The sequence below is a fragment of the Morone saxatilis genome, unplaced genomic scaffold (assembly GCF_004916995.1).
Source record: "Morone saxatilis isolate NCDOM2014 unplaced genomic scaffold, NCSU_SB_2.0 Contig2, whole genome shotgun sequence".
Taxonomy (NCBI): Eukaryota; Metazoa; Chordata; class Actinopteri; family Moronidae; genus Morone; species Morone saxatilis.
The window spans coordinates 25,165,650-25,174,291 of NW_023339762.1; positions in this window are offsets into that span (position 1 = coordinate 25,165,650).

The following is an 8,642-nucleotide window of genomic DNA, read 5'->3' on the forward strand; positions in this document are numbered from 1 at the left end:
GCTTTCCATTGACAACAGTGGCTCTATTAGCCCTGCTTCTCCTCAAATTGAGGCCAGATTTGAGCAAAAAGTGTTGAAATAGTTCAATTAGAAAGTGAAAAACAACTTAAAAGGCTATGGATTAGTAAAAAGAACACTTAGAAAGTGGCACAGGGTGGGTTTTGTCTTGCTGTACTCTGCTCTAGGACTGGTAAATGAACTCGCCAGGACATTGAACTCAGCAGTCTGGCGATGTGCAAGTTGCAGCCAACAAAGACAGATTCCTAACTTTGTTTTTATTCAGCTATATGTTGCTGGAACTGAAAAAATAAATCAGATCTGAGCACTAATGCTTGCAGTGAAACTCAAATACAAACAAACGTCTGTGCATTTATGCACTTGCAAGAATGTTATCAGCATGTAAAATGTGCTGTACAGACACTAGCTTATGGCTGCCTGCCTGAGGCCAACTCACACGGAAACGCACTCACAGCCAGCAAACAACCTCGCTACGCTTTCATTTGAGCCACAATACTGCCTCGTGCTGACCCGGAGAGGTTTATTCTGAGTTCAGGTCACATGCACTGAACATAATTTACACCTTGATGGCAGAACAGTGGGCAGTCTGTGAGATACGTTATCGTCACAGGATAGCGCGTTACAAGACGCACTTTATTTTGCAACCAGGTACAGATGTTTGTTCCAGAAACCTGAATATTTATCTTCAGCCTTGATCTCACTCTAATTTTACAGTGCATCCACCACACATACTGCGCCACTGGAATTTCATTGGCTGACCCCTCCCCTGCTGAACTCACATTCTTTCAGCTGAACCTGACCATCTCAAACAGACACCAGCCCTGAGCCAGACGTGGTGGTTTGATTTGTATGTGTGTGTGTGTGTGTGTGTGTCTGTGAGTATCCAGTGAAACCGACCTATAAATAAACTAAAGGCCATTAAAAGAAAATTTACAGCTATGGCTGCATTCTCCTGACCTATGCAATGCATGTGGCACTGAGTCCCACAGCACTTGCAATTTTTATCAGGTTTAATTAAGTCTAATTATTATTGACAACAGTAATAAAGGTAAACTATCCATGCTTTAGTGTAGTATGAATTTTAAATGATTTGATGTTGGGGTGTTATAAATGGTTGCATCATGACTCATTTAGTTTGCCTCATCAAAGGTAACGAAATACAGCGAACAAAGAAACCTGCTAGGAACCAAACCAGCCACTAATGGACTTTTCTTTTCAGTTTCAGTTACACTAATATTAAAATAATAATGAGTGAGTGGCTAGAGTTAACAGAGTTAATGGGAAATGTCAACACAGGAAAGTCTTTTGTGTAATGTTATACTGTGTTCAATTAAATCCTTGCTGGTTGTTCTGACACATTCAGAATCATTGTTTGCCGTAATCGTTTAACAGGTAGCTGATAATATACAGATATATATGTATCTAAACAGTTAATATCATAACCGTGCAATGTTGGGGACAGTCCTAGATTCTTATTTTCAGGTGATTAAACACTAATAAAAACATTCCTATGAATATTATATTTCATTTCTGCCGAAATGTTACACACTGGACCTTTAAACAATGTTTCTGTTTGACTATTTCGTGTGTTTAACCAACTTATTTCGCATGTCTCCAAACATCAAATGACAATGAAGGTCAAGGTTACAGTGGTAAAGTTAAATCCAACATTGTGACAGCAGGTGCAACTGGCCTAGATGTCAGTGACAACGTCTGTGTGAGCAAACAAAGCAGCAGCTTGGAAGGAGTATTTACAAGTCATATGCAGTGGACATTTCCTTGCAATTTCTATTTTTAGTATTTGATGCTTGACACATTAGGGAGGATTAGCAAGCATAAACTGGCTCAACCACGCCTATATACTCCATAACCGCCTGGTCTGTACGTGATTTTCCAGAAACCCAGTGAGCTTTTTTTTTGGTGATTAGCTGGTGAAAACCATATAAAACATTGTTTTTGAAGAGGGTTGCTCAATATTCGTGCCATAGAGGCTGTATACAGGATGCTTGTTTTAACAGTAGTCAAATTAAGTCAGACTTACAGATATAATCAAATATAGACTTTTGTTTTGAAATGCTCCCTACGGAAACATCGTATTTGCCTATTTGGACAGATATTGCGATATGATTTACAATTAATGTGGGATCATTTTTGCATCACAAATTTTTATTTTCACTGAAAACATGATTTTTTGAGGTCTGTGCCAAACAAACATGTTTTCTTAAATCTGGACAACAAGATGTGCAGGCCATCTCTTCAGCACTACAGTTCTTCAATATAAAGCTGTTTTGTCAGGCATATTGGATCCACTTCAGACAAATAAGACATACATCTTTTTATTGGATTTTAGTCCTTCTTCTATTCAATTTTTTTCTTTTCTTTTCAAATCAAAACTCCATGCCTTGTGGCCCATCTGTTTACTGCTCACATTGGAAAGCTATTTTCCTTCATCATTCTTTTCTCGTCGTCACATTTTCCATCAAGCTCTGTGCCCTTTGGTTTTATATGTTGATTGGTGTGCCAAAATAAACACTCAACAACTAAACAATCTTTGCTTTTTCATATTTTTGTTCCATCTCAGTATAAAACTTGAATCCCCGCGGACGCACGTCACTCTAAAAGGGTGCACACGCAAACTGTGCGCACCGTGCATGCCACACATAAAAGAAAACCCTGCATGCATGTGCAAAATGCACAACACAAAAAACACTGCTCCAGTGTCCTACTGCTGTCAGAAAACAGCACCAATGAAAAACAATAAAGCCTACAAACATCTTTTGAGTATTATTTTATTATATATTATTATTAGTAGTAGTATTTTCAGTGTTTTGATCCTAGATTGACCTGATGAAGATCCATCTAGGGTAGAAACGCTGAAACAAATCACACGAATAAGGCACAAAGACATATCTAAAATGAATGGTAATAGTCACAGGTAACAAAGCTTCTTTCTTTCTACTACTGATTATGTTGTGTGTCATATTTTATTGTACTGTGTTGCATGATTTGTTGTTAATAAACACGCAGTAATGCCTTGAATCTACAGTCAGGGATGAACAATAATAATAAATAAATCTGTCTTGTAGCATGTTGTGCATACACCGGTTACGAGTTTGTTTTCCACGTTCTGACAGCAGCATTCTGCTCAGCTCTTCAACTTCTGGTATTAAGCAGAGTTCAGCTAACTGGGTAATGCGAGCCTGTGCACTCTCATTGTAAAGCAACCCTGAATAGTGGAAGTGCAAGGCAGTGCTGCTAATGAAACACATGAAGAGAAACAGAGAAATGTGGCTGAGTTCATCCGGGGCCAAACGAATGAAAATGCTGTTACTTTCTTAATTACCTTTAATGAGATAACAGTAATACATTTTAATTAATTCATGAAACAATACCCGTGCACCAAGTCCGGACAGAGTAAAACAAAGGATGTGTGATTTGCAGACTGACAGCACTGTGTTAGCTATGGACCTATTAAATTAGATTGCTATGTATTCTTGGCTTCCTTTAATATTAAATAACTTCCTCTATCTCTGTTTTACTGTGCTGGTCTCTCCGCTTCCCTTCTTCTTCCACGGTCTGCTTTCCCCCAATCATCAGTAATCATCATTCTCTCTATCAAAAAAGTTTCCATGCAACTGTGATTTGTCTGGCTGCCTCTCCTCCTCTTTCTCATCCCTCACTTTAGTATTTGTCAGCTGATTCATTTTCATCCTCCCCTTCCTCCCTCTCGGTGCTTCTCCACAGGCCTTAAATCTGATAGCGCAGATATATACTTGACCACCGAGTCACTGCTTCCGAGTGAAAGGACAGCAGCTCTCTCTTCAGTTGTTCGCTCGGATTTCCTTTTTTTGGGGGATTTATGAGTCGTTACACCCTGTATCTGAATTAGATCGCATCACATTTGTCCAATCACTGGAAAAAATGGGTGCACTTAAAGAGCACTTACAATATTTCTTCCCTGACAGTCGAATAAAGGTAGCGGTGAAGTGGCCTATCACCAAAAACAATCACCTCTTTCTCCCGCTTTCATCTCCTTGCTCCATTTTTCCTCACACTTCTTTTTCTCTTCATCCCCTTTCATTATCGTTCCCTACAACCAGCCTCTCTTTCTGTTGTCTTTCAGTCCACAGATGTCCCGTGTGGAAGGGCTTCATATATAAAATCCCGCCAAAAATGGGATTTCCATAAGCATTGTAAGAAAATTCCACTCAGCCATGCATCACATGAGTTTAAAATGGCTTCTGTAGAGAACGTTAATGAACAGTTTTACTCACAAACTCCTCATTTTCCTTCTTCCATTACAAACTTTTGCCCCCTCTTAGTTTGAGCACCTCTTGCCTCTCCGTGCGTCACTTTTCACGTCTGTCACATCTAAATTATTTGTTTTTAACACTGCTCACATTCACACCTTGCTCTCACACACAAGTCTTATGCCAGTACTTTCATAATTAAACACTCTCTCATCATATCTTCCATACCGCCTCAACCCTAAGCCCCCATTATTGCCCGCATCTCAGCACATCAACCTCTTCTCTCTCTCCCTCAGTTCTTCTTCGAGCCTTTTATCATTCAAACCCCTGCTGTCGCGGCAGATTTTTCTCACACTCCCCCCCGCTCCCGTTTTAATCTTTGCTCCATGCTGTAATTTCCTCTGTAATTTGCATTTAGGCGAGTGCTGCGTGACCTATATGCACCTTACAATACTGATCATTTTCATTCGTTTCAGACTGACTTCACACGCATTTCATGCCATCAAGGACTGGTTCTTCCACATTGGCAGAATTTCTCACTGTGAGCGTGAAATCCCAGTTGGTGATATTATATGACCGTTAAGCAATTGGGACATTTAGTGCTCAACAGCACTGATGTCCAACAGTAATTGCTGTTAACAAAATTCACAAGAAAAACTGTTTTTGATTTATTTAGAAAACAGAAACAGCACTTACACGAGAAAAATACAAAAAAGGCTTCCGTCTGAACAAGCCTTCAACCAGGACTGGCTGCACGAAAGGTAACTGGAACTATAAAGGCCAGTTTACCAGTAAGTTGAGGGTTGTGTAATCAGCAGGTGTAGTACTCGTTATACTGTGACGGTTTTTCTAAAACCAAAACCACTGAAGCAAAAGTTTAAGGAAATGATTGAGCTTAAGTTTGTTGTGTTTGTTTCCTTTAGCATAAACTGAAAATGTATCCATTCCTTAGTTTGAGGGGTTTATAGGTTACATAGCTATAGGTTTCAGCATTTGCATTACGCTCATCCAAAAAGCTTTTCAGGGTTACGGTAGAATGAAATGGGACATGTAGCTTTAGCCTCAGTCTTTTAGCACAATATCAAATAGCCATTAAGTATAGATAGCGCTTATTTAAGACCTTTTAACAGAGTTCTCGTTTTAAAACGAGTCAGTCGTAAATATTAAAAAGTCAGAAATAACATTTTCAACAAGCTCACGGAGCTAACATTGGCTTAGGCAGCAATAGATAAAAGCTGCCAGCCAGTCGTCATGTCAGCCAGCATAAATGAAAGTTGCTGGCTAAAAATGAGAAGCCTACTTCTTTCTACAACTGTCTGAAATCGTCTGAAATGGTGTGTTCGAGAACAGAAAGCTTGACAGGTCTAATCAACTGTAACTGACAGGATTGGGGCTGAGTGAGTGGTCAATTCTGGAAGCTGTTTTTATTTGCGAGCAGATGTGTGATATGTAGGACTGAAACGCCAATTTATTAAAGTTTTCAGTCAAAGGTTGGGCAAGAAACAAGACTACCAAAGTACATAGATGGCATGTCTGCATTTGTACGGTGCGCCTTCATTTTTAGCCACACACAGAGAGCATGAACCAACCACTTGTCTCTCTTCCCTCTCGTCTCGCTGCCAGCCCTGCTAGTGTCTCTGGGCTTTTCCTTCAGTCCCCTCCCTTCCTTTTCTTTCCATTAGTCTTCAGTCCTGAGAGAGGCGAGAGGAATACAAAAGGGAAGACGAGGAGGAGAGTCCTTCGTCCTGAGGCCCAGTGCCAGCTGCTGCTGCTGCAGAGACTATCCATCCAAACGCTGGCAGGCAGAAATGACACTGCTTTGGAATTTAGCCCTGATGCAAACTCGGTAAGCCTGCCTTGATAAACCCCTGGGCTCTCTGGTTGCTATGTGACGCTTGGACCTGGACAGTGATAACAGAAGTTACTGCGCTCTATACACAATGTTACCATTGTTGGGCGATCCCTTATCTGCCATGTACACAGATGGTGAGAAGTTTTCTCATCTTTCCCTCCATACTTCCACATTACTGTGTACAGTAGATGTAATAACACACACACAACCCAACAACAAATATCAAACATTTACTGATGCCCAACGAGTTAGAGCCCGCACTACATTCACCAACCAGACTGATGCCCATCCAAAACAAATCTGCACTTATGCTTACCCCATTCACTGAATGCAATTACTGTCCAATTCAAGGGACACTCCACCAATTTAGTACTACATTTCTATAAAGTAGATGGCCCAAGACATCCATATTTTTAATCCCATGTACAAGTCAAGCTCCAAAAAAGCTGGTTCCTTCAGTGCCCATGATCCACACCTGATAGCACTTTTTTGTTAGATTCCTGCCAGGTATTTTCACAGTGCAGGTATTTGACCCTGATGAAGTCATCAAGGGTATCAGGGGTGGAATGGCCCTTTAAGGAGTTGTTCAGAAGTTGCGTCCTTTCATTGCAACTTCTTAGAATACAGCAAATCCACCACAGGTCATGTGACAAGAACTGAGCAATCACCTCCACAGGACTTAACAAAATCCGGCTGAGAGGTCAGCCAAACTGAAGACGCTTTTATTTCTCCACACAAATCGAGCAACGGAGTTACTGCGAGAGGTGCTGGTAATCGTAATCCATGTCCCTTTCTTTGCTTTTAATTAGTTAGGTCAGTGAGGCTTACTGCTAAATCACTGTTACCTCATCATCATGCAACCTGCACAGGTTTTGGTGAGTAACATCAGGTGTGACAGTAGCACAACCTGTTGCAGCAGAATGAAACTACACTGTAACACTGGGTGATACATACACCAGATGAACCAGTATAATCACCCGTTTGATGTGAATTTTTATATACCGCCATCCACGTGCATAGCTGAAACAACTTTCATAACCTTCTGTTTGTTGTGCAATAGAACATTTGAGAAATAACTTTACTTTATTTAAATACTTTGAGTATTTTAATCAGGTTATTATTTAACTATTTAAAAATATTATTATAAACCTATATGCAAAAACAAAACAAAAAAACTCTGATATACCGCGAAACCATCAAGTTATCTATGTAACTTAACTCCATATAAATGGGTGATATAATATTTTTTGTTTGTCATTATTATGGAAGGCCTCAGTAATTCTTGTCACACTGCTACAATGACAGGATAAACTTGAGTCAGCGGCACAGCTGTTGTTTGTGTCACATTTATCACAATGCACATACACACCACCCACATAAGCAAAACTATGTACATAAATGTGTCTATTAAGTAGACAGCATCGCAAATCTTGAAAAAAAAAACAATGAAACAGTGCATATCTGACATGCTTTAATAAAAAAAAATATATATATATTCAATTACCACTTCGCTGAGTTGTTTGTCATTATTCAGCTTTCTCTTTAGCCACAACATAAAAGCTGCAGCTGTTAACAGAAAACTGCTGCATCAGTTCAGTCTGATACAGAAAGAGTAAAGCAGCTTTAGATTAACAACTGTAATTAACAAGAATGAGCTCTGTGAAGTAGCAGCGGTGTCAGGCAGCGAGAGAAAAAGTTTCAACCTAAGTTGAGGGAGTACAGTCAACATGTTGTGGTGTGGATGCTAACGCTGAACAACGGACAGCTTTCAAAGACCGGTCTCAGCTGAGGAGAGTTCAAAACACTTAGGAATTAACTTAGGAATGAAGAAAGGAACTCACAGTGCACCATAGGGGTTTCATATATGAAAGCCATATGCTGTTATTGCTTTAATAAAATTAGAGACATTGCAACCATCATTGGCTACTTCTGAATAATTAAGTGCTGATTTATTTTGCCTCATATCTTCAGTGAACAGCAAAAAGCTGCATTTGGAGAGGTGGGCGATATGTTAAAAGCTTCAAACTGGCCACCTGATGCCCGAACTCCTTCTCGCCCCTCTCCTGTCCCCTGCCGTGTTCTCATCTTCGATCGCCCAACCTTATTTTGGATACTATGTGTGTTCCATTATTTCAAATTTATTCAAATTATATAATCAAAATTCAGAAATGTTCAATGTTGTCGTGACAATATGTAAAGTATTGAGTATACTCCCAAACACACACGCACACAGACACAGGGCGGTTTCCATTGGTTACGATTAAACACACCCAGTTATGTAAACTAGAAGGCGTAAGAGTGTTAATCCAACCTGTCTTGATTTACAATCAAACGATGGCTGAAATCGATACAGCTTTCATGTCATGCATGCAGTCAACTAATGAGAACATCTTAAATTCAAGTCAGGTGGTGGTTTTCAGCGAGCAAAGTCCCTCTGGATTCGGAGGGAAGTCGATTAACTAGGCCTCGGCCCTACACGTTTCTTGAAAAGAGAGCAGGAGGGATCCTTTTGCTTCTCCTCA